The following is an 11,063-nucleotide window of genomic DNA, read 5'->3' on the forward strand; positions in this document are numbered from 1 at the left end:
TTATTTCCTCAACTCGTTTGTCGCTTGTGAATAAGTTAGAAACAATGTATTGACGAGGAGCTAACAAGTCACATTGTTTCATCCAAAAGAGTCAGGACTCAATTTGGACACTGGCCAGTTCATTTATTCACACTCGAAGGAACAAAGCATGAGGTGACATACATTGCATTTCAGCAATCTTGTACATGAATTCCATATCTATGAGAACTTCACAAAGTTACTCATGACATTCTCACAACTTAGTATTTCACCAATAGGTCCTGTTCGGAATCACATAGTGAGTCCGAACTCTGACTTTCTCAAATGAGAATACTAAGGTGTGAAATGACATGTCTCATTTCAGGATTAAGGTAAGCATGATGCAATTCATACATAGTGACTTCGAGACATAAGAGGTTAAATGGTTTGTTCTTATCTTGTCTCTAGAAGTGCACTGGTCAATTCAGTACCTTCGGAAGATACCTAGAAGAACTATAGAGTCTCCAACTCTCAATGCCTCATAACCAGACATCATAGATTCTTCTAACAATCGTACTGAGGTCAATAGTCCTTTGACCCTAAGATTGCGAATATATCGTTTTAAGCAAACTACGAAGAGTTTGTTCATGCAAATCTACATTTGTCTCTTCGTAAGTTGTTTAGTTTGTTTATGGACTAAAAGACTAAGGTTTTATCATAAAGCTTCAAACAAAGAAAGAATGAATGAACGTTTCAACTTTATTAATGAATGAATAGGCAATTACAAGCAAGAGTCTTCGTAAGACTATATGACATCAAATGTACATAATAAAGATTACAACTCTTCTTGTGGGCACCATTGACAACATACCTAACTTGCTAGTCTTTTACCTCAGCACGTGTGCAGGGCAACCCCAAATTTTGATGCAGCCTAGATTTACTTTACGGCCAGTCCATCGTTCATAAGGAGTACCAGGAACCGTTTTAGACGGAACTTGGTTCAGAATGTAAGCGGCTGTTTTGAGGGCATATCCCCAAAAGGAAAGGGGGAGTGATGAGCAACTCATCATTGATCTAACCATCTCCATAATAGTTTGGTTACTTCTCTCTGACACTCCGTTTTGTTGAGGTCTGTCAGGTGCGGTAAGCTGAGAAGTGATACCTTCTTCTTTAAGAAATTCATCGAACTCTCCAGACATATACTCACCACCTCGATCAGATCGAAAGGTTTTGATCTGTTTGCCAGTTTTCTTTTCCACTAAAGCCCTAAAGACCTTAAATAAATTAAAAGTCTCGGATTTGTGTTTGAGCAAATAGACAAAACCATATCCTGTGTAATCATCGGTGAAGGTAACGAAGTATTCGTATCCTCCTCGTGCCCGTGTACTGAGCGGAGCACATACATCAGAATGTACAAGTTCCAGCAACGCAGTGGCTCTTCGACCTTTATCGGAGAAAGGTCGCTTAGCCATTTTTCCTTTTATGCATGATTCACAAGTAGGTAGTGAACCTATTGCAGAGGCTTGGAGTGGACCATCCCTCACAAGTCTCTTAATCCTGTCTAGACTAATATGAGCAAGTCTTAAGAGCCAGAGATATGTTGATTTTATTAGATCGGAGGATTCAGAAAGTTTGATCCTCTTTGGCTCCCTGACTAGATCATTATCTATTTCAGTGTCTAAAAGAGAGGGTTGCGTGGGATAAATGTAGAAAAGAGAATTCTTCATACATGCATCAGTGACAAAAGAATTTGAAAAAGAAATACGAATTCCATTCTTTATAAACTTTCAACAATAATCTTGCTCTAAAAGACGAGCAACATATATTAATTTTTTCCCAAAGGAATGAACATAGTAAACATTGTTCAAATTTAATGTGCGGTCTTCAAAAGACAGCGTCACGGATCCCACAGCCCTTGCAGACACTAAGCTCCCATCACCCCACTTGAAGTAGAAGTCGCCTTCCTCTAAGCTTTTGCTTTTAACAGCAGAGTCAATAATCCACGATGGTAGATTATCAGTTACTAAGCAAGCTTCGGTAACAAGTACAATACATTTTTCCTTAGTTTTAAGGTAGGCAGGACAGTTCCTACGCCAGTGACCAGGCTCATTGTAGTGGTGGCACTTGTCGTTAGACTTGTCCACCTTCGGAACCTTTGGCGTCTTCTTCTTCTTTTGAACCTTAGGTTGGTTCTTCTTCTCGGCTTTGCGAGGTCCCTTCTTAGATCCAGGGGTGGAGGCAGTAGCATGTCACTACTAAAAATATGGGCATCAGGTGCGACAAAATTCGCACCTGATGCCCACAAAGTCGCACCCGATAGTACTATCGGGTGCGACTTTAGGTGCGACTAAGTCGCACCTTAAAGGCCGCAGCTAATACTATTGGGTGCGACATGTCGCACCCAATAGCATATACTATTAGGTGCGACACTATTGGGTGCGACTTATCGCACCTGAAGTCGCACCTATTTTTCCGTGGGAACTTAAGAATAAGGCGGGAATTTGACTTTTGGGTGCGAGATGTCGCACCCAATGCTCTCCCGCCAATGTATTGGGTGCGACTAGTCGCACCCAATACCCTTCCTGCCAACTTATTGGGTGCGACTAGTCGCACCCAATACCCTTCCCGCCATAGTATTGGGTGCGACATGTCGCACCCGATTCCCAATTTATTAAATTTTTTTTTTACAAATATTAGAATTATAATTAGAATTAGAATATAATATTATTAGAATTAGAAATTAATATTATTAGAATTATAATAGAATTATAATTAGAATTAGAAATTAATATTTCATATTAAAATATTTTAATATACAAACAACTAATACGAGTTTGTTCGCTAATATAAAAATATACAAGTGCAATTATTTTCGTTGTTGCCTATAAAACTTATCTATAGATGAATTTCATCTTCCAAATAAGTTGCCTCCACGGCCACTGCTGCTTCCTCCTCGGCCACTGCCGCTACCGCTAGGACGATCACGCTGAAACTCCGCAGAACCTGGCGTTTCATTATCAGCCATTGCCGCTGATGTCGGCGTAGGGGAAGCCTGAGTATGCATCTGTGTAAACGAGAGCAGCTGTCGCTGCATCTCTTCCATCTGCATTTGTTGTGCCGCCATTTGAGCCTGTTGTGCTGCCAACTGAGCTTGCATCTCGGTATACAGTACTGGATCGGCACGTGACTGAGATGACGAACCAGACGAGCTTCCATCTTGAGCTCGAACCACACTCAAAGCCCCAACTGGTGTCGTGGGTCCTATCCCGACATCCCAATCACGGCGTGGCCCGAGAACGTCATGCATCGCATACTCCTCTGCGTCTTCGAGGGTTACCTGTTCGCCTCTCTCCTCCGCTTGTCGCAAAATATCTGCCACTTAGGCGTTGATTCGCGTCTTTACAAAAAAACCAAATAAAATTATTATATAATTATTATTAAGTAATTCAATAAAGTAACTTACAAATTGTTGACTCGCGAAGGGCGTTGTCCAGTTGCCGTTAATATCTTGATGCTTTTTCTCCCACATCGCTAACGCAGAGGGCAATGTCCCATCCTCCTTCCTCTGCAAGTTTTAATCATCAAAATAAGACTAATGTGTCTAATGTTAATAAAAATTAAGCAACTTACGCTCTTCTGTCGATGAACGAAAAAAGGTATCGACCCTTGTCTGGCCTTTGTCTGCTTCTTCTTCGCATTTTGTCGGTTGCGGTCAGCCTTTGCCTGCGAGACATAAATTCATTTAATTCGATTCTGTTGAAGTTTAGAGAGAGAAGATAAAGAAAGAGAGAATCGGAGAAGAGAGAGAGTGTTTCGAGACTTTGAATATTTCTTATATTCAATATCAATTTGTATCACCTATTTAGACATAAGGTGGGTACAAGAGAGAGTGTAATAAATACATGTGTAAAAACAACTTCTAGGAAAAAGAGAATAATAAATATACACAGAGAGCAAGACATCGGAAATAACATGAGAAATAAATGCGACGATTTCCCATGAGGAATGAGTTCCAAGGAGAGGACTTCCGAGGCAAGCTCGACGCGGAAGGGCGAGCTGACGAGCTCGACGCGGAAGGGCGAGCTGACGAGCTCGACGCGGAAGGGCGAGCTGACGAGCTCGACGCGGAAGGGCGAGCTGACGAGCTCGATTTCAACACTCCCCCTCAAGCTTGACTGTATATGTTGAGGAGGTCAAGCTTGCTACATAGCTCGGAAAAGGTTGCTCGCGGAAGGGCTTTGGTGAGAATGTCGGCGAGCTGATGACCTGACGGAATGTATTCCATATCGATTATTTTTTCTTCAATCTTTTCACTGATGAAGTATCGGTCGATCTCGATATGTTTTGTTCTGTCATAATGGACTGGATTTCTGGCTATGCTTAGAGCAGCTTGATTATCGCAAAAGAGCTTGATTAGACCTTCGATGATGATCTTGAGGTCCTCGAGAACTCTCTTCAGCCAGATGCCTTCACATACTCCACTTGCTAAGGACCTGAGCTCGGCTTCAGCACTACTTCTTGAGACAACGGACTGCTTCTTGCTTCTCCAGGTAACAAGATTTCCCCAGACGTATGTGCACATGCCTGATGTTGATCGTCTGTCTGGAATATATCCGGCCCAGTCTGCATCTGTGAATACTTCGACACCTCGACTTCGTCTTTTCTTGAAGGAGAGACCGGTCCCTGGGGCAGATTTGAGGTATTGGAGAATCCTCATGACTGCGTCCATGTGAGTTTCTGAGGGATTACTCATGAATCGACTTACCATACTCACTGCGAATCCAATATCTGGTCTCGTTGAGTTAGGTAGATGAGTTTTCCTACGAGCTGCTGAAATCTTTCTTTGTCGGTGGCGGCCTCGTTGGTGCGAGCTAGAAGTTTCACATTGGCATCCATCGGAGTGTCAACTGGTTTGCAGCCAAGCATGCCAGTTTCTTTGAGGAGATCCAACGTGTACTTGCGCTGGGAAACAGAGATGCCCTTTTCTGATCGAGCTACCTCCATGCCGAGGAAGTATCGTAGGCTGCCGAGGTCCTTGACTTCGAACTCAGATGACAAAGTTTGCTTCAGCCTCCTGATCTCTTCCAGGTCATCTCCAGTGATGACTATATCGTCCACATACATACTAAGAATGGCGTGCTTGCCTTGTGTGGAGATTTTTTAGAAGAGTGTTGGATCTGCTTGACTCTACTCGTAGTCACAACGTTTGAGCACGTTGGTGAATTTTCCGAACCATGCTCGAGGGGACTGTTTTAGTCCATATAGTGACTTCTTGAGTTTGCAAACTTTATTGGCTCCTTGATCTTTGTCAAATCCTGGTGGGAGTTGCATGTAGACTTCCTCTTCCAGTTCGCCGTTTAGAAAAGCATTCTTTACATCGAGCTAGATGAGAGGCCAATCTAAGTTGGCTGCTAGTGAAAGGAGGATTCTGATGGTATTGAACTTTGCAACTGGAGCAAATGTTTCTTGATAGTCAATGCCATACGCCTGCGTGTACCCTTTTACGACAAGTCGGGCTTTGTATCTCTCCACTGTCCCATCTGGATTGTGTTTGATGGTGAAGAGCCATGTACATCCAACAGTTCGCTTGCCTGGTGGTAGCTCGACGATATCCCACGTATCATTCTTTTCGAGGGCTTGGATCTCAGCATGACTTGCGTCTCGTCACTCGGAACTTTGAAGGGCTTCCTCGATGGAGTTCGGCACTTTTCCTTCATCTAACTTCGCCACATAGGCTTGGTAGCTCGTAGATAAATTCCCATAGTACACGTAATCTGCCATCCTGTATTGAGCACACGACCGAGGAGGTTTTCTCAATGCAATGGGTAAGTCTGGAGATTCGATGTTACCTTGTTCAATAGTGTCGTGGTTCAGGTTCGGAGAGACATCTTGGTCGCGAGCTTGTACCGGACTCTGGGTGATATTCAGTTCGCATAGAGAGGGTTCAGAGGCTTGCGAGCTGGGAATTTCTTGAACAGGTGAGCTAGGAATTTCTGGAACATGTGAGGTCGGATTTTGAGGCGAGCTGGGCGAGCTGGGAATTTCTGAGACATGTGAGGTCGGATTTTGAGGCGAGCTGAATTCTGGGTTTATGATGAGCCAATTAGGGAAGTCATTTTCGTCATTCTCCCCCTGACGAGCTGAATTGGCGAAGTAAGGACTGAACTCATGAAAAGATACATCCATTGAGACTATGAATTTTTGTGATCGGGGTTCATAGCATTTGTAGCCTTTCTGGGTTGCTGAATAGCCAAGGAAGATGCATTTGAGCGATTTTGGTTCAAGTTTACCTTGGCCATAAGAATGGGTGAAGACTGAACAGCCGAACACTTTCGCAGGTAGGGTTGAGATGAGTCGACAGTGAGGGTATGTCTCTAGAAGGACTTGAGATGGGATTTTATAGCCAAGGACACGAGATGGCATTCTGTTTATGAGGTAGGTGGCTGTGAGGACAGCTTCTCGCCAAAAATGAGATGGGACGTTTGAGGAGAACATGATGGCTCGGGCGACCTCGAGAATGTGTCGATTTTTCCGCTCGGCTACCCCATTTTGTTGTGGGGTATGAACGCACGAGCTGGAGTGAATTATGCCATGTGTTTTGAAGAAATCGCCGAGCTCAGAATTAAAGTAATCTCGAGCGTTGTCAGTGTGGATAGTTTGAATGGATGTGTCGAACTGTGTTTGGATCATTTTGTGAAAGGTTTTGAATAGATTGGATGTTTCAGATTTTTGTTTCATCATGTATATCCAACTGAGTTTAGTGTGGTCGTCAACAAAGAGAAGGAACCATCGAACTCCAGTGATATTGGGAACTTTTGAGGGCCCCTATATATCCCTGTGAATTGTGGCAAAATGGCGAGATGGTTTGTACGAGGTGGGGTGATACGAGCTTCGAGAATGTTTGGCCACGCCTGTGAGGTAGTCATCTTTACCTCGTCCCGATATGAACATGAGCACAGATTGGGACCACTGTAGGAAGTTGTGGCCATTGAGTTTGTGGCTCGTGATATGTTGGGAGAAGGATTCAGATTGCGACTGAGTGGGCGTGGTCTAAGTGGTGTTCATGATGGTTGATTTTCCCTGCTCTGATACCATGTTGAAGTTTAGAGAGAGAAGATAAAGAAATAGAGAATCGGAGAAGAGAGAGAGTGTTCCGAGACTTTGAATATTTCTTATATTTAATATCAATTTGTATCACCTATTTATACATAAGGTGGGTACAAGAGAGAGTGTAATAAATACATGTGTAAAAATTACTTCTAGGAAAAAGAGAATAATAAATATACACATAGAGCAAGACATCGGAAATAACATGAGAAATAAATGCGACGATTTTCCATGAGGAATGAGTTCCAAGGAGAGGACTTCCGAGGCAAGCTCGACGCGGAAGGGCGAGCTGACGAGCTCGACGCGGAAGGGCGAGCTGATGAGTTAGACGCGGAAGGGCGAGCTGACGAGCTCGATTTCAACAGATTCGATGAGAAAAAAAATCATGTTCAACTCATACCTTATGTTCTGGTGTGTTGAACACCTCTATTGCATTCAACCAAGCCTCGTGCGTATAGCCCTTCGGTGTTTCTTCTCTGGCGAGCTCTATTTTCCCGCAAAACTTGTTGAAGAATCTAGATGATAACTTTGACTTTTGGTTGCGTCACAACCGCTTCATTTCGCGAATGATAGTATACTCTATATCGTTGCGAATGCAATCAGCTGGCACTCTCTCGACAGTTGCAGGATCCTCTTACACAAAACGGTACTCGTTATGGATTGCGGTCATAACGGCCGTCACATGCTGAGGCTCGACTTCATTCCAGTCATTTGCGTGTGCTTGAAACGTCGCCTTGATCAAGTTTCCAAGACTGTTCGAGAAGGTGCCGATCATGGGATTTTGCTCCCTGATGTCCAGGTAGAACATCATGTGTCGCCGATCGTAGCGAACTACATTCGCACCAGGAGTCCCTACCCATGCTCTCGCTGACACGAGACCCTTCGTTGGTCCACGTGTGTTCTTCGATCCGGAGGATCCCGGCGTCTGTGGTGGATCCTCGCCTCCACCTGCTCCAGTCGACATCCTATAAGAAGAAAACAAAATTAGAAAACAAAGAAACGTGGACGACACCACGAAATATTATTAAAATGCCCTCACATATGGCGGAGGAAACTCGTGGTTACATATTAGGGTCAACTTCGGGAATGTCCCAAATCCCTCGATGATTGCATTCCTGAACAATTTCCCAATCGCCACCTTTAACAAGATCTTGGATGTAGAAGACTTGTTTCGCATGAGTCGTGAGTACGAACGGCTCATCTGTAAACCACTCTTTAGCGGTATAAGAACTCGTCGCTCCAGTAATCTTATCAACATGCACTATTCGCCCTGTATTGTACTTGTCACCATACCAAATGCATTTGAATAGTACGACACGACAGTTATGTCTATAGTTAAGCACGATGACATCTTCCATTCGTCCGTAGAAATTGTACTCATCCACGGGCACACATACACCACTGTTTTGAGTTATTCGTTGATTATCACGACGACGAGTGATGAACTTCACGTCGTTAACGAAACAGCTCGGATATTGATGGGCGATTTCCAATGAACTGACAGACAATGCGTAGAGCTCTTCAGACACGTCAGAGCCACTAACTTTTATGTCATAAATCTGGTTCAAAACAAAGAAATTCTTAACACTTTTAAATATTTGAATGATTTGGTTTAAGGTTTAGGGTTTACCTTTTTTGCAAACCAATCTTTGAATTCTTTTCTATGCGTTGCTTCGAGTTCAGCATCTTCAATGCCCACTTGAGAATTCCTTCGTATGAGTTCCAAATGCTCACTATTGTTCGAAACTTTACTCAAATAACAGATTAACAATGGAATAACTTAGAGAAACATATGGATCGATAAACTTACAGCAAATATGGTTCTACTTCAGGACAATTGGTATAGATATACCACTCCGCCTTCTCTCTCTGCTCATCGTCTAATATTATCGGCTTCATCGTCCCATAAGGCACACACATCTCGGATCGAAAAACAGAAAGCTCTCGAACTGGAACTTCATTAACACTTTTCTTATCCTCCAGATACCTTCCAACGAACGTTAGAGCCTCTTCTACAACGTAAGCTTCCGCAATAGAGCCATCAGGCCTAGCTCTGTTTTTAACAAAATGTTTTAACGTCCCAAGGTATCTCTCAAAAGGGTACATCCACCGCATATGAACCGGGCCACCATACAATGCTTCCTCTGGTAGATGAATCGCCACATGAACCATGATCGTGAAAAAAGCAGGTGGAAATATCATCTCAAGCTTACATAGTATCTCGACAATGGAATTTTGCGCTTTTTCGAGATCTTCCACTCTCAACGTTCTAGAACTAATCAACTTGAAAAAGTTGCAAAGTTCGGAGATCGTATCTTGTATTGCCTTTGGCACAAAAGGGCGAATACCAACAGCCAACAACCTCTGCAAGATCACGTGGCAATCGTGCGACTTCAAACCTGTGAGCTTCCCGTCAGCAGTCACGTTTTTCTTCAAATTACCAGCGAGGCCATCTGGAAATTTGACAGATTGGAGGAACTCGGTAAACTACTGCCTCTGCTCAAGGGTCAAAGTGTACGCTGCTTGCGGTTTGTACCACTCATTCCCTTGTTCTTGCAAGTGCAAACTGGTTTTGATTTTCAAGTCCATTAAATCAAACCTCGCCTTCTCGGTGTCATAGTTTTTCTTTTCTAAGCTAAGCATGGTCCCAAGAAGATTCTCCCACACGTTATTCTCTACGTGCATGACATCCAAGTTGTGCTTCAACTCTAACTCTGACCAGTAAGGCAACTCGTAGAAGATGCTTTTCTTCGCCCAATTAAGCTCACTCTAGGCTCGCTTTCGTTTTCTGCCAACGGAGCCAGCGTGTTTGCCAGTTTTCGTGCAAGAAACACTAGCCAACTGAGCTAGTATGTCTTGCGGAGTCAACTTGTTGGGTTTACTGCGTCTCTCGTGGCGATTTGTGTAGTGATCGCTACTTTTCCTTAATCGGTGACGCGTGGGCAAAAATCGACGATGGTCGTAGTACACAATTCTGTTTCTGACTTTCAGTGACGGCGTGTCAAGGTTGCACGTGGGGCAAGTGAGATATCCTTGGCCACTCCATCCCGATAAATACGATCGAGCCGGAAAGTCGTTTATCGTCTAGAGTAGCACAGCACGCAACCGAAACACTTCATCGTTGGCTCCATCTCGAACGTTGAATCCCGTCTCCCATAATTCTTTCAGCTCTTCAACTAGTGGCTGCAAGAACACGTCCATTTTTTTCTTGGTGAGCTCGGCCCGGGAATCAGAAGCGTCAGCATAAGGTACTCTTTCTTCATGCACAACCAAGGCGGCAAGTTGTACGCAGTCATTACCACAGGCCACATGTTGTACGCTAGACTCATTTCTCCAAACGGGTTGAAACCATCAGAAGCTAATCCAAGCCGCACGTTTCGAGGCTCTTTGGCAAATTCTGGGTATCTCTCATCCAGGTTCTTCCACGTCGTACCGTCTGCAGGATGTCGCAGAACGCCTTCTTCTCTGACGCGATCTCTTTTATGCCACTGCATTTGAAGCGACGTGTGTCAAGAGGCATACAACCGCTTCAATCGATCTTTCAGGGGAAAATATCGTAATATCTTTTGCGGTATCTGTTTCCCAGTCGGCTTTCATCTGCTCTCGTTGCAAACTGGGCACACTTCAGCTTTCTCGAGATCTTTTCGAAACAAGACGCAGTCGTTTGTGAACACGTCGATCATCTCGTACCCCATGCCGAAGCGCTTCAGTTTCGCCTTTGCCTCGTAGTGCTTTTTCGGAATTCGGTTACCGGTTGGATAAGACTTCCTCAAGAGCTGTAAGAGTTCTATGAACGACTTGTTCGTCCAATGGTTTGTGACTTTGATGTGCATCAACGAAACCAAGAACGACAAAGACGAAAACTCTTTGCATCCAGGGTACAATTCTGCTTCCAACTCGGCAAATAAGTCTTCCACTTGCTCCTCCGCACGCACCTCGCTCGAGGTCGGATCCGCAAAGTCGTCGAAATCCTCGTGGTCCATGATATCATGCAGGGC

At 44.0% G+C, this 11,063-nt stretch overlaps 1 pseudogene; it reads right to left on the minus strand.

Moving 5' to 3' along the window:
• Positions 1-3,458: 3,458 nt before the first annotated feature.
• LOC149404819 (uncharacterized) lies at positions 3,459-10,760 on the minus strand (annotated as a pseudogene).
• Between the last annotated feature and the right edge of the window lie 303 nt (positions 10,761-11,063).

This window comes from Urtica dioica, chromosome 2 (assembly GCF_054948205.1).
Source record: "Urtica dioica subsp. dioica isolate 48M chromosome 2, U.dioica_male_clone48M_v1_H2, whole genome shotgun sequence".
In the NCBI taxonomy this organism is placed as follows: domain Eukaryota; kingdom Viridiplantae; phylum Streptophyta; class Magnoliopsida; order Rosales; family Urticaceae; genus Urtica; species Urtica dioica.